Genomic DNA, 25,676 nt, shown 5'->3' with positions numbered 1-25,676 from the left:
CTCAATTTTTCTTTGCATAAATGTTTTGTAGATGATCTATTTATATAGCCCATAAAGTTTTTATTTTTAAAATAAATGTATAGTTTTGCTTATTTTTAAATAACATTGTTCTGATTTTCAGACTCCTAACCAAGCCCCAAAGTTTTATGTGAATACTGTCAGCTACCTTCTCCAGCTTGCTCCTGTTTGTGGAAAGGGTCTTTTCATATGTAAAAGAAAGGGGAGGGGGGAGTGTCTTATTTGCCACTTGCAGTGGGCTTTCCAGCTGCATTTTCAACAGAGCCAAACTGACAGCTTCTAAGTAAGTTTTTAAACAGTTTTATACTGGATTTTTATATCAGTATCTGTGCATCTTATTCTTTATAGTAGTGTCTATTACATGCAGTTATATGAAAATGAGTGTATACTGTCCCTTTAATTAATTAAGCATTACTTTCAGCCCTGTCAGATGGAAACACTTGTCATGTCTACAAAAGGCTTTACCCAGTCACATTTCAAAATTATTTTACAATACAATAATCACTGTACCTTGCATGAAACATATTACCGATTTATCACATGTGCAAAATAGGGTGAATCCGGAATTTCCTGTTTTGTAAAAATATCGTCTCTAATTAGATACTATAGAAAACTGGGCACATAGCCGAAATAGCTCAGTTGGGAGAGCGTTAGACTGAAGATTTAAAGGTCCCTGGTTTGATCCCGGGTTTCGGCAGTGGTTTGGTCTTTGGCTGCCTTCTCTTTCCAAGTTGGACAATGTCTTAATTAAATAAGCATTAGTTTCAGCCCTGTTGGATGGAAACACTTGTCATGTACTTTACTGCTGCACATGTCTACAAAAGGCTTTACCCATTGACATTTTACAATAAAATAATCACTGTACCTTGCACGAAACATACTACCGATTTATCACATGTGCAAAATAGGTCGAATCCAGAATTTCCTGTTTTGTAAAAATATTGTCTCTCAATAGAGACTAAAATACACTGGGCAAATAGCCGAAATAGCTCAGTTGGGAGAGCGTTAGACTGAAGATCTAAAGGTCCCTGGTTCGATCCCGGGTTTCGGCAGTGGCTTGGTTTTAAGTAGATATAATACTCCTTTCAAAGTAGCTTCATTTTTTTCCCCTCAGAGCAAGACTTTAGAAAATAAAGTGTAATCGCCGAATACATTCCGCAAATGGCAATTTTCCATTACTGCTAGTAGTTTACTCCTTGCAATTTCTAAGAAAGGAAAATAACTCCTCTCCTAGAGTTATTTTTTCATGATAGGACCGAAGCACTAGAATTGAAATTCCTCTTCCAAATAATGTGCTATGGTTTGGGGATGCATTCTCTTTCCAAATTGGACAATGTCTTAATTAATTAAGCATTACTTTCAGCCCTGTCTGATGGAAACACTTGTCATGTCTACAAAAGGCTTTACCCATTCACATTTCAAAATCATTTTACAATACAATAATCACTGTACCTTGCATGAAACATATTACCGATTTATCACATGTGCAAAATAAGGTGAATCCGGAATTTCCTGTTTTGTAAAAATATCATCTCTAATTAGATACTATAGAAAACTGGGCACATAGCCGAAATAGCTCAGTTGGGAGAGCGTTAGACTGAAGATCTAAAGGTCCCTGGTTCGATCCCGGGTTTCGGCAGTGGCTTGGTCTTTGGCTGCCTTCTCTTTCCAAGTTGGACAATGTCTTAATTAAATAAGCATTAGTTTCAGCCCTGTTAGATAGAAACACTTGTCATGTACATTACTGCTGCACATGTCTACAAAAGGCTTTACCCATTCATATTTTACGATAAAATAATCACTGTACCTTGCACCAAACATACTACCGATTTATCACATGTGCAAAATAGGGCCAATCCAGAATTTCCTGTTTTGTAAAAATATTGTCTCTCAATAGAGACTAAAATACACTGGGCAAATTGCCGAAATAGCTCAGTTGGGAGAGCGTTAGACTGAAGATCTAAAGGTCCCTGGTTCGATCCCGGGTTTCGGCAGTGGCTTGGTTTTAAGTAGATATAATACTCCTTTCAAAGTAGCTTCATTTTTTTCCCCTCAGAGCAAGACTTTAGAAAATAAACTCTAACCGCCCAATACATTCCACAAATGGCAATTTTCCATTACTGCTAGTACTTTTCTTCTTGCAATTTCTAAGAACGGAAAATAACTCCTCTCCTAGAGTTATTTTTTCATGATAGGAACCAAAGCACTAGAATTGATATTCCTCTTCCAAATAAAGTGCTATGGTTTGTAAATGCCTTCTCTTTCCAAGTTGGACAATGTCTTAATTAAATAAGCATTAGTTTCAGCCCTGTCGGATGTAAACACTTGTCATGTACTTTACTGCCGCACATGTCTACAAAAGGCTTTACCCATTCACATTTCAAAATCATTTTACAATACAATAATCACAGTATCTTGCACGAAACATACTACCGATTTATCACATGTGCAAAATAGTGCAAATCCAGAATTTCTTGCTTTGTATTTTCATTTAGGAGAGCATTAGACTAAAGATCTAAAGGTCCCTGGTTCGATCTTGGGTTTTGGCAGTTGGTTGGTTTTAAGTAGATATAATACTCCTTTCAAAGTCGCTTTATTTTTTTCCCCTCAGAGCAAGACTTTAGAAAATAAAGTGTAATCGCCGAATACATTCCGCAAATGGCAATTTTCCATTACTGCTAGTAGTTTACTCCTTGCAATTTCTAAGAAAGGAAAATAACTCCTCTCCTAGAGTTGTCTTTTCATGATAGGAACCGAAGCACTAGAATTGATATTCCTCTTCCAAATAAAGTGCTATGGTTTGGGGATGCCTTCTCTTTCCAAGTTGGACAATGTCTTAAAGGGACATTATACACTCAATTTTTCTTTGCATAAATGTTTTGTAGATGATCTATTTATATAGCCCATAAAGTTTTTATTTTTAAAATAAATGTATAGTTTTGCTTATTTTTAAATAACATTGTTCTGATTTTCAGACTCCTAACCAAGCCCCAAAGTTTTATGTGAATACTGTCAGCTACCTTCTCCAGCTTGCTCCTGTTTGTGGAAAGGGTCTTTTCATATGTAAAAGAAGGGGGAGGGGGGAGTGTCTTATTTGCCACTTGCAGTGGGCTTTCCAGCTGCATTTTCAACAGAGCCAAACTGACAGCTTCTAAGTAAGTTTTTAAACAGTTTTATACTGGATTTTTATATCAGTATCTGTGCATCTTATTCTTTATAGTAGTGTCTATTACATGCAGTTATATGAAAATGAGTGTATACTGTCCCTTTAATTAATTAAGCATTACTTTCAGCCCTGTCAGATGGAAACACTTGTCATGTCTACAAAAGGCTTTACCCAGTCACATTTCAAAATCATTTTACAATACAATAATCACTGTACCTTGCATGAAACATATTACCGATTTATCACATGTGCAAAATAGGGTGAATCCGGAATTTCCTGTTTTGTAAAAATATTGTCTCTAATTAGATACTATAGAAAACTGGGCACATAGCCGAAATAGCTCAGTTGGGAGAGCGTTAGACTGAAGATCTAAAGGTCCCTGGTTTGATCCCGGGTTTAAGGCAGTGGTTTGGTCTTTGGATGCCTTCTCTTTCCAAGTTGGACAATGTCTTAATTAAATAAGCATTAGTTTCAGCCCTGTTGGATGGAAACACTTGTCATGTACTTTACTGCTGCACATGTCTACAAAAGGCTTTACCCATTGACATTTTACAATAAAATAATCACTGTACCTTGCACGAAACATACTACCGATTTATCACATGTGCAAAATAGGTCGAATCCAGAATTTCCTGTTTTGTAAAAATATTGTCTCTCAATAGAGACTAAAATACACTGGGCAAATAGCTGAAATAGCTCAGTTGGGAGAGCGTTAGACTGAAGATCTAAAGGTCCCTGGTTCGATCCCGGGTTTCGGCAGTGGCTTGGTTTTAAGTAGATATAATACTCCTTTCAAAGTAGCTTCATTTTTTTCCCCTCAGAGCAAGACTTTAGAAAATAAAGTGTAATCGCCGAATACATTCCGCAAATGGCAATTTTCCATTACTGCTAGTAGTTTACTCCTTGCAATTTCTAAGAAAGGAAAATAACTCCTCTCCTAGAGTTATTTTTTCATGATAGGACCGAAGCACTAGAATTGAAATTCCTCTTCCAAATAATGTGCTATGGTTTGGGGATGCCTTCTCTTTCCAAATTGGACAATGTCTTAATTAATTAAGCATTACTTTCAGCCCTGTCTGATGGAAACACTTGTCATGTCTACAAAAGGCTTTACCCATTCACATTTCAAAATCATTTTACAATACAATAATCACTGTACCTTGCATGAAACATATTACCGATTTATCACATGTGCAAAATAAGGTGAATCCGGAATTTCCTGTTTTGTAAAAATATCATCTCTAATTAGATACTATAGAAAACTGGGCACATAGCCGAAATAGCTCAGTTGGGAGAGCGTTAGACTGAAGATCTAAAGGTCCCTGGTTCGATCCCGGGTTTCGGCAGTGGCTTGGTCTTTGGCTGCCTTCTCTTTCCAAGTTGGACAATGTCTTAATTAAATAAGCATTAGTTTCAGCCCTGTTGGATAGAAACACTTGTCATGTACATTACTGCTGCACATGTCTACAAAAGGCTTTACCCATTCACATTTTACGATAAAATAATCACTGTACCTTGCACCAAACATACTACCGATTTATCACTTGTGCAAAATAGGGCCAATCCAGAATTTCCTGTTTTGTAAAAATATTGTCTCTCAATAGAGACTAAAATACACTGGGCAAATAGCCGAAATAGCTCAGTTGGGAGAGCGTTAGACTGAAGATCTAAAGGTCCCTGGTTCGATCCCGGGTTTCGGCAGTGGCTTGGTTTTAAGTAGATATAATACTCCTTTCAAAGTAGCTTCATTTTTTTCCCCTCAGAGCAAGACTTTAGAAAATAAAGTCTAACCGCCCAATACATTCCACAAATGGCAATTTTCCATTACTGCTAGTACTTTTCTCCTTGCAATTTCTAAGAACGGAAAATAACTCCTCTCCTAGAGTTATTTTTTCATGATAGGAACCAAAGCACTAGAATTGATATTCCTCTTCCAAATAAAGTGCTATGGTTTGTAAATGCCTTCTCTTTCCAAGTTGGACAATGTCTTAATTAAATAAGCATTAGTATCAGCCCTGTCGGATGTAAACACTTGTCATGTACTTTACTGCCGCACATGTCTACAAAAGGCTTTACCCATTCACATTTCAAAATCATTTTACAATACAATAATCACTGTATCTTGCACGAAACATACTACCGATTTATCACATGTGCAAAATAGTGCAAATCCAGAATTTCTTGCTTTGTATTTTCATTTAGGAGAGCATTAGACTAAAGATCTAAAGGTCCCTGGTTCGATCTTGGGTTTTGGCAGTTGGTTGGTTTTAAGTAGATATAATACTCCTTTCAAAGTCGCTTAATTTTTTTCCCCTCAGAGCAAGACTTTAGAAAATAAAGTGTAATCGCCGAATACATTCCACAAATGGCAATTTTCCATTACTGCTAGTAGTTTACTCCTTGCAATTTCTAAGAAAGGAAAATAACTCCTCTCCTAGAGTTGTCTTTTCATGATAGGAACCGAAGCACTAGAATTGATATTCCTCTTCCAAATAAAGTGCTATGGTTTGGGGATGCCTTCTCTTTCCAAGTTGGACAATGTCTTAAAGGGACATTATACACTCAATTTTTCTTTGCATAAATGTTTTGTAGATGATCTATTTATATAGCCCATAAAGTTTTTATTTTTAAAATAAATGTATAGTTTTGCTTATTTTTAAATAACATTGTTCTGATTTTCAGACTCCTAACCAAGCCCCAAAGTTTTATGTGAATACTGTCAGCTACCTTCTCCAGCTTGCTCCTGTTTGTGGAAAGGGTCTTTTCATATGTAAAAGAAGGGGGAGGGGGGAGTGTCTTATTTGCCACTTGCAGTGGGCTTTCCAGCTGCATTTTCAACAGAGCCAAACTGACAGCTTCTAAGTAAGTTTTTAAACAGTTTTATACTGGATTTTTATATCAGTATCTGTGCATCTTATTCTTTATAGTAGTGTCTATTACATGCAGTTATATGAAAATGAGTGTATACTGTCCCTTTAATTAATTAAGCATTACTTTCAGCCCTGTCAGATGGAAACACTTGTCATGTCTACAAAAGGCTTTACCCATTCACATTTCAAAATCATTTTACAATACAATAATCACTGTACCTTGCATGAAACATATTACCGATTTATCACATGTGCAAAATAGGGTGAATCCGGAATTTCCTGTTTTGTAAAAATATCGTCTCTAATTAGATACTATAGAAAACTGGGCACATAGCCGAAATAGCTCAGTTGGGAGAGCGTTAGACTGAAGATCTAAAGGTCCCTGGTTCGATCCCGGGTTTCGGCAGTGGCTTGGTCTTTGGATGCCTTCTCTTTCCAAGTTGGACAATGTCTTAATAAGCATTAGTTTCAGCCCTGTTGGATGGAAACACTTGTCATGTACTTTACTGCTGCACATGTCTACAAAAGGCTTTACCCATTGACATTTTACAATAAAATAATCACTGTACCTTGCACGAAACATACTACCGATTTATCACATGTGCAAAATAGGTCGAATCCAGAATTTCCTGTTTTGTAAAAATATTGTCTCTCAATAGAGACTAAAATACACTGGGCAAATAGCCGAAATAGCTCAGTTGGGAGAGCGTTAGACTGAAGATCTAAAGGTCCCTGGTTCGATCCCGGGTTTCGGCAGTGGCTTGGTTTTAAGTAGATATAATACTCCTTTCAAAGTAGCTTCATTTTTTTCCCCTCAGAGCAAGACTTTAGAAAATAAAGTGTAATCGCCGAATACATTCCGCAAATGGCAATTTTCCATTACTGCTAGTAGTTTACTCCTTGCAATTTCTAAGAAAGGAAAATAACTCCTCTCCTAGAGTTATTTTTTCATGATAGGACCGAAGCACTAGAATTGAAATTCCTCTTCCAAATAATGTGCTATGGTTTGGGGATGCCTTCTCTTTCCAAATTGGACAATGTCTTAATTAATTAAGCATTACTTTCAGCCCTGTCTGATGGAAACACTTGTCATGTCTACAAAAGGCTTTACCCATTCACATTTCAAAATCATTTTACAATACAATAATCACTGTACCTTGCATGAAACATATTACAGATTTATCACATGTGCAAAATAAGGTGAATCCGGAATTTCCTGTTTTGTAAAAATATCATCTCTAATTAGATACTATAGAAACCTGGGCACATAGCCGAAATAGCTCAGTTGGGAGAGCGTTAGACTGAAGATCTAAAGGTCCCTGGTTCGATCCCGGGTTTCGGCAGTGGCTTGGTCTTTGGCTGCCTTCTCTTTCCAAGTTGGACAATGTCTTAATTAAATAAGCATTAGTTTCAGCCCTGTTGGATAGAAACACTTGTCATGTACATTACTGCTGCACATGTCTACAAAAGGCTTTACCCATTCACATTTTACGATAAAATAATCACTGTACCTTGCACCAAACATACTACCGATTTATCACATGTGCAAAATAGGGCCAATCCAGAATTTCCTGTTTTGTAAAAATATTGTCTCTCAATAGAGACTAAAATACACTGGGCAAATAGCCGAAATAGCTCAGTTGGGAGAGCGTTAGACTGAAGATCTAAAGGTCCCTGGTTCGATCCCGGGTTTCGGCAGTGGCTTGGTTTTAAGTAGATATAATACTCCTTTCAAAGTAGCTTCATTTTTTTCCCCTCAGAGCAAGACTTTAGAAAATAAACTCTAACCGCCCAATACATTCCACAAATGGCAATTTTCCATTACTGCTAGTACTTTTCTCCTTGCAATTTCTAAGAACGGAAAATAACTCCTCTCCTAGAGTTATTTTTTCATGATAGGAACCAAAGCACTAGAATTGATATTCCTCTTCCAAATAAAGTGCTATGGTTTGTAAATGCCTTCTCTTTCCAAGTTGGACAATGTCTTAATTAAATAAGCATTAGTATCAGCCCTGTCGGATGTAAACACTTGTCATGTACTTTACTGCCGCACATGTCTACAAAAGGCTTTACCCATTCACATTTCAAAATCATTTTACAATACAATAATCACAGTATCTTGCACGAAACATTCTACCGATTTATCACATGTGCAAAATAGTGCAAATCCAGAATTTCTTGCTTTGTATTTTCATTTAGGAGAGCATTAGACTAAAGATCTAAAGGTCCCTGGTTCGATCTTGGGTTTTGGCAGTTGGTTGGTTTTAAGTAGATATAATACTCCTTTCAAAGTCGCTTTATTTTTTTCCCCTCAGAGCAAGACTTTAGAAAATAAAGTGTAATCGCCGAATACATTCCGCAAATGGCAATTTTCCATTACTGCTAGTAGTTTACTCCTTGCAATTTCTAAGAAAGGAAAATAACTCCTCTCCTAGAGTTGTCTTTTCATGATAGGAACCGAAGCACTAGAATTGATATTCCTCTTCCAAATAAAGTGCTATGGTTTGGGGATGCCTTCTCTTTCCAAGTTGGACAATGTCTTAAAGGGACATTATACACTCAATTTTTCTTTGCATAAATGTTTTGTAGATGATCTATTTATATAGCCCATAAAGTTTTTATTTTTAAAATAAATGTATAGTTTTGCTTATTTTTAAATAACATTGTTCTGATTTTCAGACTCCTAACCAAGCCCCAAAGTTTTATGTGAATACTGTCAGCTACCTTCTCCAGCTTGCTCCTGTTTGTGGAAAGGGTCTTTTCATATGTAAAAGAAGGGGGAGGGGGGAGTGTCTTATTTGCCACTTGCAGTGGGCTTTCCAGCTGCATTTTCAACAGAGCCAAACTGACAGCTTCTAAGTAAGTTTTTAAACAGTTTTATACTGGATTTTTATATCAGTATCTGTGCATCTTATTCTTTATAGTAGTGTCTATTACATGCAGTTATATGAAAATGAGTGTATACTGTCCCTTTAATTAATTAAGCATTACTTTCAGCCCTGTCAGATGGAAACACTTGTCATGTCTACAAAAGGCTTTACCCAGTCACATTTCAAAATCATTTTACAATACAATAATCACTGTACCTTGCATGAAACATATTACCGATTTATCACATGTGCAAAATAGGGTGAATCCGGAATTTCCTGTTTTGTAAAAATATTGTCTCTAATTAGATACTATAGAAAACTGGGCACATAGCCGAAATAGCTCAGTTGGGAGAGCGTTAGACTGAAGATCTAAAGGTCCCTGGTTTGATCCCGGGTTTCGGCAGTGGTTTGGTCTTTGGATGCCTTCTCTTTCCAAGTTGGACAATGTCTTAATTAAATAAGCATTAGTTTCAGCCCTGTTGGATGGAAACACTTGTCATGTACTTTACTGCTGCACATGTCTACAAAAGGCTTTACCCATTGACATTTTACAATAAAATAATCACTGTACCTTGCACGAAACATACTACCGATTTATCACATGTGCAAAATAGGTCGAATCCAGAATTTCCTGTTTTGTAAAAATATTGTCTCTCAATAGAGACTAAAATACACTGGGCAAATAGCCGAAATAGCTCAGTTGGGAGAGCGTTAGACTGAAGATCTAAAGGTCCCTGGTTCGATCCCGGGTTTCGGCAGTGGCTTGGTTTTAAGTAGATATAATACTCCTTTCAAAGTAGCTTCATTTTTTTCCCCTCAGAGCAAGACTTTAGAAAATAAAGTGTAATCGCCGAATACATTCCGCAAATGGCAATTTTCCATTACTGCTAGTAGTTTACTCCTTGCAATTTCTAAGAAAGGAAAATAACTCCTCTCCTAGAATTATTTTTTCATGATAGGACCGAAGCACTAGAATTGAAATTCCTCTTCCAAATAATGTGCTATGGTTTGGGGATGCCTTCTCTTTCCAAATTGGACAATGTCTTAATTAATTAAGCATTACTTTCAGCCCTGTCTGATGGAAACACTTGTCATGTCTACAAAAGGCTTTACCCATTCACATTTCAAAATCATTTTACAATACAATAATCACTGTACCTTGCATGAAACATATTACAGATTTATCACATGTGCAAAATAAGGTGAATCCGGAATTTCCTGTTTTGTAAAAATATCATCTCTAATTAGATACTATAGAAACCTGGGCACATAGCCGAAATAGCTCAGTTGGGAGAGCGTTAGACTGAAGATCTAAAGGTCCCTGGTTCGATCCCGGGTTTCGGCAGTGGCTTGGTCTTTGGCTGCCTTCTCTTTCCAAGTTGGACAATGTCTTAATTAAATAAGCATTAGTTTCAGCCCTGTTGGATGGAAACACTTGTCATGTACATTACTGCTGCACATGTCTACAAAAGGCTTTACCCATTCACATTTTACGATAAAATAATCACTGTACCTTGCACCAAACATACTACCGATTTATCACATGTGCAAAATAGGGCCAATCCAGAATTTCCTGTTTTGTAAAAATATTGTCTCTCAATAGAGACTAAAATACACTGGGCAAATAGCCGAAATAGCTCAGTTGGGAGAGCGTTAGACTGAAGATCTAAAGGTCCCTGGTTCGATCCCGGGTTTCGGCAGTGGCTTGGTTTTAAGTAGATATAATACTCCTTTCAAAGTAGCTTCATTTTTTTCCCCTCAGAGCAAGACTTTAGAAAATAAACTCTAACCGCCCAATACATTCCACAAATGGCAATTTTCCATTACTGCTAGTACTTTTCTTCTTGCAATTTCTAAGAACGGAAAATAACTCCTCTCCTAGAGTTATTTTTTCATGATAGGAACCAAAGCACTAGAATTGATATTCCTCTTCCAAATAAAGTGCTATGGTTTGTAAATGCCTTCTCTTTCCAAGTTGGACAATGTCTTAATTAAATAAGCATTAGTATCAGCCCTGTCGGATGTAAACACTTGTCATGTACTTTACTGCCGCACATGTCTACAAAAGGCTTTACCCATTCACATTTCAAAATCATTTTACAATACAATAATCACTGTATCTTGCACGAAACATACTACCGATTTATCACATGTGCAAAATAGTGCAAATCCAGAATTTCTTGCTTTGTATTTTCATTTAGGAGAGCATTAGACTAAAGATCTAAAGGTCCCTGGTTCGATCTTGGGTTTTGGCAGTTGGTTGGTTTTAAGTAGATATAATACTCCTTTCAAAGTCGCTTTATTTTTTTCCCCTCAGAGCAAGACTTTAGAAAATAAAGTGTAATCGCCGAATACATTCCGCAAATGGCAATTTTCCATTACTGCTAGTAGTTTACTCCTTGCAATTTCTAAGAAAGGAAAATAACTCCTCTCCTAGAGTTGTCTTTTCATGATAGGAACCGAAGCACTAGAATTGATATTCCTCTTCCAAATAAAGTGCTATGGTTTGGGGATGCCTTCTCTTTCCAAGTTGGACAATGTCTTAAAGGGACATTATACACTCAATTTTTCTTTGCATAAATGTTTTGTAGATGATCTATTTATATAGCCCATAAAGTTTTTATTTTTAAAATAAATGTATAGTTTTGCTTATTTTTAAATAACATTGTTCTGATTTTCAGACTCCTAACCAAGCCCCAAAGTTTTATGTGAATACTGTCAGCTACCTTCTCCAGCTTGCTCCTGTTTGTGGAAAGGGTCTTTTCATATGTAAAAGAAAGGGGAGGGGGGAGTGTCTTATTTGCCACTTGCAGTGGGCTTTCCAGCTGCATTTTCAACAGAGCCAAACTGACAGCTTCTAAGTAAGTTTTTAAACAGTTTTATACTGGATTTTTATATCAGTATCTGTGCATCTTATTCTTTATAGTAGTGTCTATTACATGCAGTTATATGAAAATGAGTGTATACTGTCCCTTTAATTAATTAAGCATTACTTTCAGCCCTGTCAGATGGAAACACTTGTCATGTCTACAAAAGGCTTTACCCAGTCACATTTCAAAATCATTTTACAATACAATAATCACTGTACCTTGCATGAAACATATTACCGATTTATCACATGTGCAAAATAGGGTGAATCCGGAATTTCCTGTTTTGTAAAAATATTGTCTCTAATTAGATACTATAGAAAACTGGGCACATAGCCGAAATAGCTCAGTTGGGAGAGCGTTAGACTGAAGATCTAAAGGTCCCTGGTTTTGATCCCGGGTTTCGGCAGTGGCTTGGTCTTTGGATGCCTTCTCTTTCCAAGTTGGACAATGTCTTAATTAAATAAGCATTAGTTTCAGCCCTGTTGGATGGAAACACTTGTCATGTACTTTACTGCTGCACATGTCTACAAAAGGCTTTACCCATTGACATTTTACAATAAAATAATCACTGTACCTTGCACGAAACATACTACCGATTTATCACATGTGCAAAATAGGTCGAATCCAGAATTTCCTGTTTTGTAAAAATATTGTCTCTCAATAGAGACTAAAATACACTGGGCAAATAGCCGAAATAGCTCAGTTGGGAGAGCGTTAGACTGAAGATCTAAAGGTCCCTGGTTCGATCCCGGGTTTCGGCAGTGGCTTGGTTTTAAGTAGATATAATACTCCTTTCAAAGTAGCTTCATTTTTTTCCCCTCAGAGCAAGACTTTAGAAAATAAAGTGTAATCGCCGAATACATTCCGCAAATGGCAATTTTCCATTACTGCTAGTAGTTTACTCCTTGCAATTTCTAAGAAAGGAAAATAACTCCTCTCCTAGAATTATTTTTTCATGATAGGACCGAAGCACTAGAATTGAAATTCCTCTTCCAAATAATGTGCTATGGTTTGGGGATGCCTTCTCTTTCCAAATTGGACAATGTCTTAATTAATTAAGCATTACTTTCAGCCCTGTCTGATGGAAACACTTGTCATGTCTACAAAAGGCTTTACCCATTCACATTTCAAAATCATTTTACAATACAATAATCACTGTACCTTGCATGAAACATATTACCGATTTATCACATGTGCAAAATAAGGTGAATCCGGAATTTCCTGTTTTGTAAAAATATCATCTCTAATTAGATACTATAGAAAACTGGGCACATAGCCGAAATAGCTCAGTTGGGAGAGCGTTAGACTGAAGATCTAAAGGTCCCTGGTTCGATCCCGGGTTTCGGCAGTGGCTTGGTCTTTGGCTGCCTTCTCTTTCCAAGTTGGACAATGTCTTAATTAAATAAGCATTAGTTTCAGCCCTGTTGGATAGAAACACTTGTCATGTACATTACTGCTGCACATGTCTACAAAAGGCTTTACCCATTCACATTTTACGATAAAATAATCACTGTACCTTGCACCAAACATACTACCGATTTATCACATGTGCAAAATAGGGCCAATCCAGAATTTCCTGTTTTGTAAAAATATTGTCTCTCAATAGAGACTAAAATACACTGGGCAAATAGCCGAAATAGCTCAGTTGGGAGAGCGTTAGACTGAAGATCTAAAGGTCCCTGGTTCGATCCCGGGTTTCGGCAGTGGCTTGGTTTTAAGTAGATATAATACTCCTTTCAAAGTAGCTTCATTTTTTTCCCCTCAGAGCAAGACTTTAGAAAATAAAGTGTAATCGCCGAATACATTCCGCAAATGGCAATTTTCCATTACTGCTAGTAGTTTACTCCTTGCAATTTCTAAGAAAGGAAAATAACTCCTCTCCTAGAGTTATTTTTTCATGATAGGACCGAAGCACTAGAATTGAAATTCCTCTTCCAAATAATGTGCTATGGTTTGGGGATGCATTCTCTTTCCAAATTGGACAATGTCTTAATTAATTAAGCATTACTTTCAGCCCTGTCTGATGGAAACACTTGTCATGTCTACAAAAGGCTTTACCCATTCACATTTCAAAATCATTTTACAATACAATAATCACTGTACCTTGCATGAAACATATTACCGATTTATCACATGTGCAAAATAAGGTGAATCCGGAATTTCCTGTTTTGTAAAAATATCATCTCTAATTAGATACTATAGAAAACTGGGCACATAGCCGAAATAGCTCAGTTGGGAGAGCGTTAGACTGAAGATCTAAAGGTCCCTGGTTCGATCCCGGGTTTCGGCAGTGGCTTGGTCTTTGGCTGCCTTCTCTTTCCAAGTTGGACAATGTCTTAATTAAATAAGCATTAGTTTCAGCCCTGTTGGATAGAAACACTTGTCATGTACATTACTGCTGCACATGTCTACAAAAGGCTTTACCCATTCATATTTTACGATAAAATAATCACTGTACCTTGCACCAAACATACTACCGATTTATCACATGTGCAAAATAGGGCCAATCCAGAATTTCCTGTTTTGTAAAAATATTGTCTCTCAATAGAGACTAAAATACACTGGGCAAATAGCCGAAATAGCTCAGTTGGGAGAGCGTTAGACTGAAGATCTAAAGGTCCCTGGTTCGATCCCGGGTTTCGGCAGTGGCTTGGTTTTAAGTAGATATAATACTCCTTTCAAAGTAGCTTCATTTTTTTCCCCTCAGAGCAAGACTTTAGAAAATAAACTCTAACCGCCCAATACATTCCACAAATGGCAATTTTCCATTACTGCTAGTACTTTTCTCCTTGCAATTTCTAAGAACGGAAAATAACTCCTCTCCTAGAGTTATTTTTTCATGATAGGAACCAAAGCACTAGAATTGATATTCCTCTTCCAAATAAAGTGCTATGGTTTGTAAATGCCTTCTCTTTCCAAGTTGGACAATGTCTTAATTAAATAAGCATTAGTTTCAGCCCTGTCGGATGTAAACACTTGTCATGTACTTTACTGCCGCACATGTCTACAAAAGGCTTTACCCATTCACATTTCAAAATCATTTTACAATACAATAATCACTGTATCTTGCACGAAACATACTACCGATTTATCACATGTGCAAAATAGTGCAAATCCAGAATTTCTTGCTTTGTATTTTCATTTAGGAGAGCATTAGACTAAAGATCTAAAGGTCCCTGGTTCGATCTTGGGTTTTGGCAGTTGGTTGGTTTTAAGTAGATATAATACTCCTTTCAAAGTCGCTTAATTTTTTTCCCCTCAGAGCAAGACTTTAGAAAATAAAGTGTAATCGCCGAATACATTCCGCAAATGGCAATTTTCCATTACTGCTAGTAGTTTACTCCTTGCAATTTCTAAGAAAGGAAAATAACTCCTCTCCTAGAGTTATTTTTTCATGATAGGAACCGAAGCACTAGAATTGATATTCCTCTTCCAAATAAAGTGCTATGGTTTGGGGATGCCTTCTCTTTCCAAGTTGGACAATGTCTTAAAGGGACATTATACACTCAATTTTTCTGTGCATAAATGTTTTGTAGATGATCTATTTATATAGCCCATAAAGTTTTTATTTTTAAAATAAATGTATAGTTTTGCTTATTTTTAAATAACATTGTTCTGATTTTCAGACTCCTAACCAAGCCCCAAAGTTTTATGTGAATACTGTCAGCTACCTTCTCCAGCTTGCTCCTGTTTGTGGAAAGGGTCTTTTCATATGTAAAAGAAGGGGGAGGGGGGAGTGTCTTATTTGCCACTTGCAGTGGGCTTTCCAGCTGCATTTTCAACAGAGCCAAACTGACAGCTTCTAAGTAAGTTTTTAAACAGTTTTATACTGGATTTTTATATCAGTATCTGTGCATCTTATTCTTTATAGTAGTGTCTATTACATGCAGTTATATGAAAATGAGTGTATACTGTCCCTTTAATTAATTAAGCATTACTTTCAGCCCTGTCAGATGGAAACACTTGTCATGTCTACAAAAGGCTTTACCCAGTCACATTTCAAAATCATTTTACAATACAATAATCACTGTACCTTGCATGAAACATATTACCGATTTATCACATGTGCAAAATAGGGTGAATCCGGAATTTCCTGTTTTGTAAAAATATTGTCTCTAATTAGATACTATAGAAAACTGGGCACATAGCCGAAATAGCTCAGTTGGGAGAGCGTTAGACTGAAGATCTAAAGGTCCCTGGTTTGATCCCGGGTTTCGGCAGTGGTTTGGTCTTTGGATGCCTTCTCTTTCCAAGTTGGACAATGTCTTAATTAAATAAGCATTAGTTTCAGCCCTGTTGGATGGAAACACTTGTCATGTACTTTACTGCTGCACATGTCTACAAAAGGCTTTACCCATTGACATTTTACAATAAAATAATCACTGTACCTTGCACGAAACATACTACCGATTTATCACATGTGCAAAATAGGTCGAATCCAGAATTTCCTGTTTTGTAAAAATATTGTCTCTCAATAGAGACTAAAATACACTGGGCAAATAGCCGAAATAGCTCAGTTGGGAGAGCGTTAGACTGAAGATCTAAAGGTCCCTGGTTCGATCCCGGGTTTCGGCAGTGGCTTGGTTTTAAGTAGATATAATACTCCTTTCAAAGTAGCTTCATTTTTTTCCCCTCAGAGCAAGACTTTAGAAAATAAAGTGTAATCGCCGAATACATTCCGCAAATGGCAATTTTCCATTACTGCTAGTAGTTTACTCCTTGCAATTTCTAAGAAAGGAAAATAACTCCTCTCCTAGAGTTATTTTTTCATGATAGGACCGAAGCACTAGAATTGAAATTCCTCTTCCAAATAATGTGCTATGGTTTGGGGATGCCTTCTCTTTCCAAATTGGACAATGTCTTAATTAATTAAGCATTACTTTCAGCCCTGTCTGATGGAAACACTTGTCATGTCTACAAAAGGCTTTACCCATTCACATTTCAAAATCATTTTACAATACAATAATCACTGTACCTTGCATGAAACATATTACCGATTTATCACATGTGCAAAATAAGGTGAATCCGGAATTTCCTGTTTTGTAAAAATATCATCTCTAATTAGATACTATAGAAAACTGGGCACATAGCCGAAATAGCTCAGTTGGGAGAGCGTTAGACTGAAGATCTAAAGGTCCCTGGTTCGATTCCCGGGTTTCGGCAGTGGCTTGGTCTTTGGCTGCCTTCTCTTTCCAAGTTGGACAATGTCTTAATTAAATAAGCATTAGTTTCAGCCCTGTTGGATAGAAACACTTGTCATGTACATTACTGCTGCACATGTCTACAAAAGGCTTTACCCATTCACATTTTACGATAAAATAATCACTGTACCTTGCACCAAACATACTACCGATTTATCACTTGTGCAAAATAGGGCCAATCCAGAATTTCCTGTTTTGTAAAAATATTGTCTCTCAATAGAGACTAAAATACACTGGGCAAATAGCCGAAATAGCTCAGTTGGGAGAGCGTTAGACTGAAGATCTAAAGGTCCCTGGTTCGATCCCGGGTTTCGGCAGTGGCTTGGTTTTAAGTAGATATAATACTCCTTTCAAAGTAGCTTCATTTTTTTCCCCTCAGAGCAAGACTTTAGAAAATAAACTCTAACCGCCCAATACATTCCACAAATGGCAATTTTCCATTACTGCTAGTACTTTTCTCCTTGCAATTTCTAAGAACGGAAAATAACTCCTCTCCTAGAGTTATTTTTTCATGATAGGAACCAAAGCACTAGAATTGATATTCCTCTTCCAAATAAAGTGCTATGGTTTGTAAATGCCTTCTCTTTCCAAGTTGGACAATGTCTTAATTAAATAAGCATTAGTTTCAGCCCTGTCGGATGTAAACACTTGTCATGTACTTTACTGCCGCACATGTCTACAAAAGGCTTTACCCATTCACATTTCAAAATCATTTTACAATACAATAATCACTGTATCTTGCACGAAACATACTACCGATTTATCACATGTGCAAAATAGTGCAAATCCAGAATTTCTTGCTTTGTATTTTCATTTAGGAGAGCATTAGACTAAAGATCTAAAGGTCCCTGGTTCGATCTTGGGTTTTGGCAGTTGGTTGGTTTTAAGTAGATATAATACTCCTTTCAAAGTCGCTTTATTTTTTTCCCCTCAGAGCAAGACTTTAGAAAATAAAGTGTAATCGCCGAATACATTCCGCAAATGGCAATTTTCCATTACTGCTAGTAGTTTACTCCTTGCAATTTCTAAGAAAGGAAAATAACTCCTCTCCTAGAGTTGTCTTTTCATGATAGGAACCGAAGCACTAGAATTGATATTCCTCTTCCAAATAAAGTGCTATGGTTTGGGGATGCCTTCTCTTTCCAAGTTGGACAATGTCTTAAAGGGACATTATACACTCAATTTTTCTTTGCATAAATGTTTTGTAGATGATCTATTTATATAGCCCATAAAGTTTTTATTTTTAAAATAAATGTATAGTTTTGCTTATTTTTAAATAACATTGTTCTGATTTTCAGACTCCTAACCAAGCCCCAAAGTTTTATGTGAATACTGTCAGCTACCTTCTCCAGCTTGCTCCTGTTTGTGGAAAGGGTCTTTTCATATGTAAAAGAAGGGGGAGGGGGGAGTGTCTTATTTGCCACTTGCAGTGGGCTTTCCAGCTGCATTTTCAACAGAGCCAAACTGACAGCTTCTAAGTAAGTTTTTAAACAGTTTTATACTGGATTTTTATATCAGTATCTGTGCATCTTATTCTTTATAGTAGTGTCTATTACATGCAGTTATATGAAAATGAGTGTATACTGTCCCTTTAATTAATTAAGCATTACTTTCAGCCCTGTCAGATGGAAACACTTGTCATGTCTACAAAAGGCTTTACCCAGTCACATTTCAAAATCATTTTACAATACAATAATCACTGTACCTTGCATGAAACATATTACCGATTTATCACATGTGCAAAATAGGGTGAATCCGGAATTTCCTGTTTTGTAAAAATATCGTCTCTAATTAGATACTATAGAAAACTGGGCACATAGCCGAAATAGCTCAGTTGGGAGAGCGTTAGACTGAAGATCTAAAGGTCCCTGGTTTGATCCCGGGTTTCGGCAGTGGCTTGGTCTTTGGCTGCCTTCTCTTTCCAAGTTGGACAATGTCTTAATTAAATAAGCATTAGTTTCAGCCCTGTTGGATAGAAACACTTGTCATGTACATTACTGCTGCACATGTCTACAAAAGGCTTTACCCATTCACATTTTACGATAAAATAATCACTGTACCTTGCACCAAACATACTACCGATTTATCACATGTGCAAAATAGGGCCAATCCAGAATTTCCTGTTTTGTAAAAATATTGTCTCTCAATAGAGACTAAAATACACTGGGCAAATAGCCGAAATAGCTCAGTTGGGAGAGCGTTAGACTGAAGATCTAAAGGTCCCTGGTTCGATCCCGGGTTTCGGCAGTGGCTTGGTTTTAAGTAGATATAATACTCCTTTCAAAGTAGCTTCATTTTTTTCCCCTCAGAGCAAGACTTTAGAAAATAAACTCTAACCGCCCAATACATTCCACAAATGGCAATTTTCCATTACTGCTAGTACTTTTCTCCTTGCAATTTCTAAGAACGGAAAATAACTCCTCTCCTAGAGTTATTTTTTCATGATAGGAACCAAAGCACTAGAATTGATATTCCTCTTCCAAATAAAGTGCTATGGTTTGTAAATGCCTTCTCTTTCCAAGTTGGACAATGTCTTAATTAAATAAGCATTAGTTTCAGCCCTGTCGGATGTAAACACTTGTCATGTACTTTACTGCCGCACATGTCTACAAAAGGCTTTACCCATTCACATTTCAAAATCATTTTACAATACAATAATCACTGTATCTTGCACGAAACATACTACCGATTTATCACATGTGCAAAATAGTGCAAATCCAGAATTTCTTGCTTTGTATTTTCATTTAGGAGAGCATTAGACTAAAGATCTAAAGGTCCCTGGTTCGATCTTGGGTTTTGGCAGTTGGTTGGTTTTAAGTAGATATAATACTCCTTTCAAAGTCGCTTTATTTTTTTCCCCTCAGAGCAAGACTTTAGAAAATAAAGTGTAATCGCCGAATACATTCCGCAAATGGCAATTTTCCATTACTGCTAGTAGTTTACTCCTTGCAATTTCTAAGAAAGGAAAATAACTCCTCTCCTAGAGTTGTCTTTTCATGATAGGAACCGAAGCACTAGAATTGATATTCCTCTTCCAAATAAAGTGCTATGGTTTGGGGATGCCTTCTCTTTCCAAGTTGGACAATGTCTTAAAGGGACATTATACACTCAATTTTTCTTTGCATAAATGTTTTGTAGATGATCTATTTATATAGCCCATAAAGTTTTTATTTTTAAAATAAATGTATAGTTTTGCTTATTTTTAAATAACATTGTTCTGATTTTCAGACTCCTAACCAAGCCCCAAAGTTTTATGTGAATACTGTCAGCTACCTTCTCCAGCTTGCTCCTGTTTGTGGAAAGGGTCTTTTCATATGTAAAAGAAAGGGGAGGGGGGAGTGTCTTATTTGCCACTTGCAGTGGGCTTTCCAGCTGCATTTTCAACAGAGCCAAACTGACAGCTTCTAAGTAAGTTTTTAAACAGTTTTATACTGGATTTTTATATCAGTATCTGTGCATCTTATTCTTTATAGTAGTGTCTATTACATGCAGTTATATGAAAATGAGTGTATACTGTCCCTTTAATTAATTAAGCATTACTTTCAGCCCTGTCAGATGGAAACACTTGTCATGTCTACAAAAGGCTTTACCCAGTCACATTTCAAAATCATTTTACAATACAATAATCACTGTACCTTGCATGAAACATATTACCGATTTATCACATGTGCAAAATAGGGTGAATCCGGAATTTCCTGTTTTGTAAAAATATCGTCTCTAATTAGATACTATAGAAAACTGGGCACATAGCCGAAATAGCTCAGTTGGGAGAGCGTTAGACTGAAGATCTAAAGGTCCCTGGTTTGATCCCGGGTTTCGGCAGTGATGTTATCTGAAGGGCTGCATTCCTGTGTACCTGTGTTTTATGGATAATAAAGCTAAAAAGTTTGTTTTCAACTCTGCGACTCCAGAACTTTTTTTCAATTTCCTGGATATGAGCCGATCTCCTGGAGCCAGCAGTCTAATCTCTACCCAGTGACCAGCTAAAAGTTACTTATGAGGTGGATGAGTGAGGACCGTTGTTCGGAACCAAAGCATCGGACATTCCTTACCCCCCGTGAGTCGGCATCTTCCGGTGACGTCAGACCTGTGAGCCGGGTGAGTCATGATGGCGGCGACCGATGGAACAGCTTGTTGAGCGTGGAGACTCCAAGCGTGGTGTATGGACCGGTGCGCGCCTAAAGTGAATATACTCACGGCTCTCTAAGTACAGGCACCATCCCGGGTTCAAGCCGTGAAGAGGGGGGTAAGTACCTTTTGAATTCTCATCTACGAGCTGACAGAAGTCAGGAAGTATCCACACTGGTATACCACAGAGGGGTTTGTTTCATTTCCCAGCAGTGGGGAATGAACTTTTGTATACTTGGTCTTTGGATGCCTTCTCTTTCCAAGTTGGACAATGTCTTAATTAAATAAGCATTAGTTTCAGCCCTGTTGGATGGAAACACTTGTCATGTACTTTACTGCTGCACATGTCTACAAAAGGCTTTACCCATTGACATTTTACAATAAAATAATCACTGTACCTTGCACGAAACATACTACCGATTTATCACATGTGCAAAATAGGTCGAATCCAGAATTTCCTGTTTTGTAAAAATATTGTCTCTCAATAGAGACTAAAATACACTGGGCAAATAGCCGAAATAGCTCAGTTGGGAGAGCGTTAGACTGAAGATCTAAAGGTCCCTGGTTCGATCCCGGGTTTCGGCAGTGGCTTGGTTTTAAGTAGATATAATACTCCTTTCAAAGTAGCTTCATTTTTTTCCCCTCAGAGCAAGACTTTAGAAAATAAAGTGTAATCGCCGAATACATTCCGCAAATGGCAATTTTCCATTACTGCTAGTAGTTTACTCCTTGCAATTTCTAAGAAAGGAAAATAACTCCTCTCCTAGAGTTATTTTTTCATGATAGGACCGAAGCACTAGAATTGAAATTCCTCTTCCAAATAATGTGCTATGGTTTGGGGATGCCTTCTCTTTCCAAATTGGACAATGTCTTAATTAATTAAGCATTACTTTCAGCCCCTGATGGAAACACTTGTCATGTCTACAAAAGGCTTTACCCATTCACATTTCAAAATCATTTTACAATACAATAATCACTGTACCTTGCATGAAACATATTACCGATTTATCACATGTGCAAAATAAGGTGAATCCGGAATTTCCTGTTTTGTAAAAATATCATCTCTAATTAGATACTATAGAAAACTGGGCACATAGCCGAAATAGCTCAGTTGGGAGAGCGTTAGACTGAAGATCTAAAGGTCCCTGGTTCGATCCCGGGTTTCGGCAGTGGCTTGGTCTTTGGCTGCCTTCTCTTTCCAAGTTGGACAATGTCTTAATTAAATAAGCATTAGTTTCAGCCCTGTTGGATAGAAACACTTGTCATGTACATTACTGCTGCACATGTCTACAAAAGGCTTTACCCATTCACATTTTACGATAAAATAATCACTGTACCTTGCACCAAACATACTACCGATTTATCACATGTGCAAAATAGGGCCAATCCAGAATTTCCTGTTTTGTAAAAATATTGTCTCTCAATAGAGACTAAAATACACTGGGCAAATAGCCGAAATAGCTCAGTTGGGAGAGCGTTAGACTGAAGATCTAAAGGTCCCTGGTTCGATCCCGGGTTTCGGCAGTGGCTTGGTTTTAAGTAGATATAATACTCCTTTCAAAGTAGCTTCATTTTTTCCCCCTCAGAGCAAGACTTTAGAAAATAAACTCTAACCGCCCAATACATTCCACAAATGGCAATTTTCCATTACTGCTAGTACTTTTCTCCTTGCAATTTCTAAGAACGGAAAATAACTCCTCTCCTAGAGTTATTTTTTCATGATAGGAACCAAAGCACTAGAATTGATATTCCTCTTCCAAATAAAGTGCTATGGTTTGTAAATGCCTTCTCTTTCCAAGTTGGACAATGTCTTAATTAAATAAGCATTAGTATCAGCCCTGTCGGATGTAAACACTTGTCATGTACTTTACTGCCGCACATGTCTACAAAAGGCTTTACCCATTCACATTTCAAAATCATTTTACAATACAATAATCACTGTATCTTGCACGAAACATTCTACCGATTTATCACATGTGCAAAATAGTGCAAATCCAGAATTTCTTGCTTTGTATTTTCATTTAGGAGAGCATTAGACTAAAGATCTAAAGGTCCCTGGTTCGATCTTGGGTTTTGGCAGTTGGTTGGTTTTAAGTAGATATAATACTCCTTTCAAAGTCGCTTTATTTTTTTCCCCTCAGAGCAAGACTTTAGAAAATAAAGTGTAATCGCCGAATACATTCCGCAAATGGCAATTTTCCATTACTGCTAGTAGTTTACTCCTTGCAATTTCTAAGAAAGGAAAATAACTCCTCTCCTAGAGTTGTCTTTTCATGATAGGAACCGAAGCACTAGAATTGATATTCCTCTTCCAAATAAAGTGCTATGGTTTGGGGATGCCTTCTCTTTCCAAGTTGGACAATGTCTTAAAGGGACATTATACACTCAATTTTTCTTTGCATAAATGTTTTGTAGATGATCTATTTATATAGCCCATAAAGTTTTTATTTTTAAAATAAATGTATAGTTTTGCTTATTTTTAAATAACATTGTTCTGATTTTCAGACTCCTAACCAAGCCCCAAAGTTTTATGTGAATACTGTCAGCTACCTTCTCCAGCTTGCTCCTGTTTGTGGAAAGGGTCTTTTCATATGTAAAAGAAGGGGGAGGGGGGAGTGTCTTATTTGCCACTTGCAGTGGGCTTTCCAGCTGCATTTTCAACAGAGCCAAACTGACAGCTTCTAAGTAAGTTTTTAAACAGTTTTATACTGGATTTTTATATCAGTATCTGTGCATCTTATTCTTTATAGTAGTGTCTATTACATGCAGTTATATGAAAATGAGTGTATACTGTCCCTTTAATTAATTAAGCATTACTTTCAGCCCTGTCAGATGGAAACACTTGTCATGTCTACAAAAGGCTTTACCCATTCACATTTCAAAATCATTTTACAATACAATAATCACTGTACCTTGCATGAAACATATTACCGATTTATCACATGTGCAAAATAGGGTGAATCCGGAATTTCCTGTTTTGTAAAAATATCGTCTCTAATTAGATACTATAGAAAACTGGGCACATAGCCGAAATAGCTCAGTTGGGAGAGCGTTAGACTGAAGATCTAAAGGTCCCTGGTTCGATCCCGGGTTTCGGCAGTGGCTTGGTCTTTGGATGCCTTCTCTTTCCAAGTTGGACAATGTCTTAATTAAATAAGCATTAGTTTCAGCCCTGTTGGATGGAAACACTTGTCATGTACTTTACTGCTGCACATGTCTACAAAAGGCTTTACCCATTGACATTTTACAATAAAATAATCACTGTACCTTGCACGAAACATACTACCGATTTATCACATGTGCAAAATAGGTCGAATCCAGAATTTCCTGTTTTGTAAAAATATTGTCTCTCAATAGAGACTAAAATACACTGGGCAAATAGCCGAAATAGCTCAGTTGGGAGAGCGTTAGACTGAAGATCTAAAGGTCCCTGGTTCGATCCCGGGTTTCGGCAGTGGCTTGGTTTTAAGTAGATATAATACTCCTTTCAAAGTAGCTTCATTTTTTTCCCCTCAGAGCAAGACTTTAGAAAATAAACTCTAACCGCCCAATACATTCCACAAATGGCAATTTTCCATTACTGCTAGTACTTTTCTCCTTGCAATTTCTAAGAACGGAAAATAACTCCTCTCCTAGAGTTATTTTTTCATGATAGGAACCAAAGCACTAGAATTGATATTCCTCTTCCAAATAAAGTGCTATGGTTTGTAAATGCCTTCTCTTTCCAAGTTGGACAATGTCTTAATTAAATAAGCATTAGTTTCAGCCCTGTCGGATGTAAACACTTGTCATGTACTTTACTGCCGCACATGTCTACAAAAGGCTTTACCCATTCACATTTCAAAATCATTTTACAATACAATAATCACTGTATCTTGCACGAAACATACTACCGATTTATCACATGTGCAAAATAGTGCAAATCCAGAATTTCTTGCTTTGTATTTTCATTTAGGAGAGCATTAGACTAAAGATCTAAAGGTCCCTGGTTCGATCTTGGGTTTTGGCAGTTGGTTGGTTTTAAGTAGATATAATACTCCTTTCAAAGTCGCTTTATTTTTTTCCCCTCAGAGCAAGACTTTAGAAAATAAAGTGTAATCGCCGAATACATTCCGCAAATGGCAATTTTCCATTACTGCTAGTAGTTTACTCCTTGCAATTTCTAAGAAAGGAAAATAACTCCTCTCCTAGAGTTGTCTTTTCATGATAGGAACCGAAGCACTAGAATTGATATTCCTCTTCCAAATAAAGTGCTATGGTTTGGGGATGCCTTCTCTTTCCAAGTTGGACAATGTCTTAAAGGGACATTATACACTCAATTTTTCTTTGCATAAATGTTTTGTAGATGATCTATTTATATAGCCCATAAAGTTTTTATTTTTAAAATAAATGTATAGTTTTGCTTATTTTTAAATAACATTGTTCTGATTTTCAGACTCCTAACCAAGCCCCAAAGTTTTATGTGAATACTGTCAGCTACCTTCTCCAGCTTGCTCCTGTTTGTGGAAAGGGTCTTTTCATATGTAAAAGAAGGGGGAGGGGGGAGTGTCTTA

General features: G+C 37.0%; 34 non-coding genes across 34 annotated transcripts; all 34 read left to right on the top strand.

Annotated features, from left to right (window-relative positions):
* The first annotated feature begins 642 nt into the window (after positions 1-642).
* Positions 643-715, top strand: TRNAF-GAA (transfer RNA phenylalanine (anticodon GAA)). Its single transcript has one exon. It is a non-coding gene; the product is annotated as a tRNA-Phe (tRNA).
* Positions 716-997: 282 nt separating this feature from the next.
* Positions 998-1,070, top strand: TRNAF-GAA (transfer RNA phenylalanine (anticodon GAA)). The gene has a single exon. It is a non-coding gene; the product is annotated as a tRNA-Phe (tRNA).
* A 514-nt stretch (positions 1,071-1,584) lies between these two features.
* Positions 1,585-1,657, top strand: TRNAF-GAA (transfer RNA phenylalanine (anticodon GAA)). The gene has a single exon. It is a non-coding gene; the product is annotated as a tRNA-Phe (tRNA).
* Positions 1,658-1,939: 282 nt separating this feature from the next.
* TRNAF-GAA (transfer RNA phenylalanine (anticodon GAA)) lies at positions 1,940-2,012 on the top strand. The gene has a single exon. It is a non-coding gene; the product is annotated as a tRNA-Phe (tRNA).
* Positions 2,013-3,514: 1,502 nt separating this feature from the next.
* On the top strand, positions 3,515-3,588 carry TRNAF-GAA (transfer RNA phenylalanine (anticodon GAA)). Its single transcript has one exon. It is a non-coding gene; the product is annotated as a tRNA-Phe (tRNA).
* Positions 3,589-3,870: 282 nt separating this feature from the next.
* On the top strand, positions 3,871-3,943 carry TRNAF-GAA (transfer RNA phenylalanine (anticodon GAA)). The gene has a single exon. It is a non-coding gene; the product is annotated as a tRNA-Phe (tRNA).
* A 514-nt stretch (positions 3,944-4,457) lies between these two features.
* Positions 4,458-4,530, top strand: TRNAF-GAA (transfer RNA phenylalanine (anticodon GAA)). The gene has a single exon. It is a non-coding gene; the product is annotated as a tRNA-Phe (tRNA).
* Positions 4,531-4,812: 282 nt separating this feature from the next.
* On the top strand, positions 4,813-4,885 carry TRNAF-GAA (transfer RNA phenylalanine (anticodon GAA)). Its single transcript has one exon. It is a non-coding gene; the product is annotated as a tRNA-Phe (tRNA).
* A 1,502-nt stretch (positions 4,886-6,387) lies between these two features.
* Positions 6,388-6,460, top strand: TRNAF-GAA (transfer RNA phenylalanine (anticodon GAA)). The gene has a single exon. It is a non-coding gene; the product is annotated as a tRNA-Phe (tRNA).
* Positions 6,461-6,737: 277 nt separating this feature from the next.
* On the top strand, positions 6,738-6,810 carry TRNAF-GAA (transfer RNA phenylalanine (anticodon GAA)). The gene has a single exon. It is a non-coding gene; the product is annotated as a tRNA-Phe (tRNA).
* Positions 6,811-7,324: 514 nt separating this feature from the next.
* TRNAF-GAA (transfer RNA phenylalanine (anticodon GAA)) lies at positions 7,325-7,397 on the top strand. Its single transcript has one exon. It is a non-coding gene; the product is annotated as a tRNA-Phe (tRNA).
* Positions 7,398-7,679: 282 nt separating this feature from the next.
* TRNAF-GAA (transfer RNA phenylalanine (anticodon GAA)) lies at positions 7,680-7,752 on the top strand. The gene has a single exon. It is a non-coding gene; the product is annotated as a tRNA-Phe (tRNA).
* A 1,502-nt stretch (positions 7,753-9,254) lies between these two features.
* On the top strand, positions 9,255-9,327 carry TRNAF-GAA (transfer RNA phenylalanine (anticodon GAA)). Its single transcript has one exon. It is a non-coding gene; the product is annotated as a tRNA-Phe (tRNA).
* A 282-nt stretch (positions 9,328-9,609) lies between these two features.
* On the top strand, positions 9,610-9,682 carry TRNAF-GAA (transfer RNA phenylalanine (anticodon GAA)). The gene has a single exon. It is a non-coding gene; the product is annotated as a tRNA-Phe (tRNA).
* Positions 9,683-10,196: 514 nt separating this feature from the next.
* Positions 10,197-10,269, top strand: TRNAF-GAA (transfer RNA phenylalanine (anticodon GAA)). The gene has a single exon. It is a non-coding gene; the product is annotated as a tRNA-Phe (tRNA).
* A 282-nt stretch (positions 10,270-10,551) lies between these two features.
* TRNAF-GAA (transfer RNA phenylalanine (anticodon GAA)) lies at positions 10,552-10,624 on the top strand. The gene has a single exon. It is a non-coding gene; the product is annotated as a tRNA-Phe (tRNA).
* A 1,502-nt stretch (positions 10,625-12,126) lies between these two features.
* On the top strand, positions 12,127-12,200 carry TRNAF-GAA (transfer RNA phenylalanine (anticodon GAA)). Its single transcript has one exon. It is a non-coding gene; the product is annotated as a tRNA-Phe (tRNA).
* A 282-nt stretch (positions 12,201-12,482) lies between these two features.
* On the top strand, positions 12,483-12,555 carry TRNAF-GAA (transfer RNA phenylalanine (anticodon GAA)). The gene has a single exon. It is a non-coding gene; the product is annotated as a tRNA-Phe (tRNA).
* A 514-nt stretch (positions 12,556-13,069) lies between these two features.
* TRNAF-GAA (transfer RNA phenylalanine (anticodon GAA)) lies at positions 13,070-13,142 on the top strand. Its single transcript has one exon. It is a non-coding gene; the product is annotated as a tRNA-Phe (tRNA).
* Positions 13,143-13,424: 282 nt separating this feature from the next.
* TRNAF-GAA (transfer RNA phenylalanine (anticodon GAA)) lies at positions 13,425-13,497 on the top strand. Its single transcript has one exon. It is a non-coding gene; the product is annotated as a tRNA-Phe (tRNA).
* Positions 13,498-14,011: 514 nt separating this feature from the next.
* Positions 14,012-14,084, top strand: TRNAF-GAA (transfer RNA phenylalanine (anticodon GAA)). The gene has a single exon. It is a non-coding gene; the product is annotated as a tRNA-Phe (tRNA).
* A 282-nt stretch (positions 14,085-14,366) lies between these two features.
* TRNAF-GAA (transfer RNA phenylalanine (anticodon GAA)) lies at positions 14,367-14,439 on the top strand. Its single transcript has one exon. It is a non-coding gene; the product is annotated as a tRNA-Phe (tRNA).
* Positions 14,440-15,941: 1,502 nt separating this feature from the next.
* On the top strand, positions 15,942-16,014 carry TRNAF-GAA (transfer RNA phenylalanine (anticodon GAA)). Its single transcript has one exon. It is a non-coding gene; the product is annotated as a tRNA-Phe (tRNA).
* Positions 16,015-16,296: 282 nt separating this feature from the next.
* Positions 16,297-16,369, top strand: TRNAF-GAA (transfer RNA phenylalanine (anticodon GAA)). The gene has a single exon. It is a non-coding gene; the product is annotated as a tRNA-Phe (tRNA).
* A 514-nt stretch (positions 16,370-16,883) lies between these two features.
* TRNAF-GAA (transfer RNA phenylalanine (anticodon GAA)) lies at positions 16,884-16,957 on the top strand. Its single transcript has one exon. It is a non-coding gene; the product is annotated as a tRNA-Phe (tRNA).
* A 282-nt stretch (positions 16,958-17,239) lies between these two features.
* Positions 17,240-17,312, top strand: TRNAF-GAA (transfer RNA phenylalanine (anticodon GAA)). The gene has a single exon. It is a non-coding gene; the product is annotated as a tRNA-Phe (tRNA).
* A 1,502-nt stretch (positions 17,313-18,814) lies between these two features.
* TRNAF-GAA (transfer RNA phenylalanine (anticodon GAA)) lies at positions 18,815-18,887 on the top strand. The gene has a single exon. It is a non-coding gene; the product is annotated as a tRNA-Phe (tRNA).
* A 282-nt stretch (positions 18,888-19,169) lies between these two features.
* TRNAF-GAA (transfer RNA phenylalanine (anticodon GAA)) lies at positions 19,170-19,242 on the top strand. The gene has a single exon. It is a non-coding gene; the product is annotated as a tRNA-Phe (tRNA).
* A 1,502-nt stretch (positions 19,243-20,744) lies between these two features.
* On the top strand, positions 20,745-20,817 carry TRNAF-GAA (transfer RNA phenylalanine (anticodon GAA)). The gene has a single exon. It is a non-coding gene; the product is annotated as a tRNA-Phe (tRNA).
* Positions 20,818-21,635: 818 nt separating this feature from the next.
* TRNAF-GAA (transfer RNA phenylalanine (anticodon GAA)) lies at positions 21,636-21,708 on the top strand. The gene has a single exon. It is a non-coding gene; the product is annotated as a tRNA-Phe (tRNA).
* A 511-nt stretch (positions 21,709-22,219) lies between these two features.
* Positions 22,220-22,292, top strand: TRNAF-GAA (transfer RNA phenylalanine (anticodon GAA)). Its single transcript has one exon. It is a non-coding gene; the product is annotated as a tRNA-Phe (tRNA).
* Positions 22,293-22,574: 282 nt separating this feature from the next.
* Positions 22,575-22,647, top strand: TRNAF-GAA (transfer RNA phenylalanine (anticodon GAA)). Its single transcript has one exon. It is a non-coding gene; the product is annotated as a tRNA-Phe (tRNA).
* A 1,502-nt stretch (positions 22,648-24,149) lies between these two features.
* TRNAF-GAA (transfer RNA phenylalanine (anticodon GAA)) lies at positions 24,150-24,222 on the top strand. Its single transcript has one exon. It is a non-coding gene; the product is annotated as a tRNA-Phe (tRNA).
* Positions 24,223-24,504: 282 nt separating this feature from the next.
* Positions 24,505-24,577, top strand: TRNAF-GAA (transfer RNA phenylalanine (anticodon GAA)). Its single transcript has one exon. It is a non-coding gene; the product is annotated as a tRNA-Phe (tRNA).
* The last annotated feature ends 1,099 nt before the right edge of the window (positions 24,578-25,676 follow it).

This window comes from Bombina bombina, chromosome 8 (genome assembly GCF_027579735.1).
Source record: "Bombina bombina isolate aBomBom1 chromosome 8, aBomBom1.pri, whole genome shotgun sequence".
Classification (NCBI taxonomy): Eukaryota; Metazoa; Chordata; class Amphibia; order Anura; family Bombinatoridae; genus Bombina; species Bombina bombina.
Note: the sequence above shows the minus strand (reverse complement) of the source record. Positions and strands in the feature narration are given on the sequence as shown.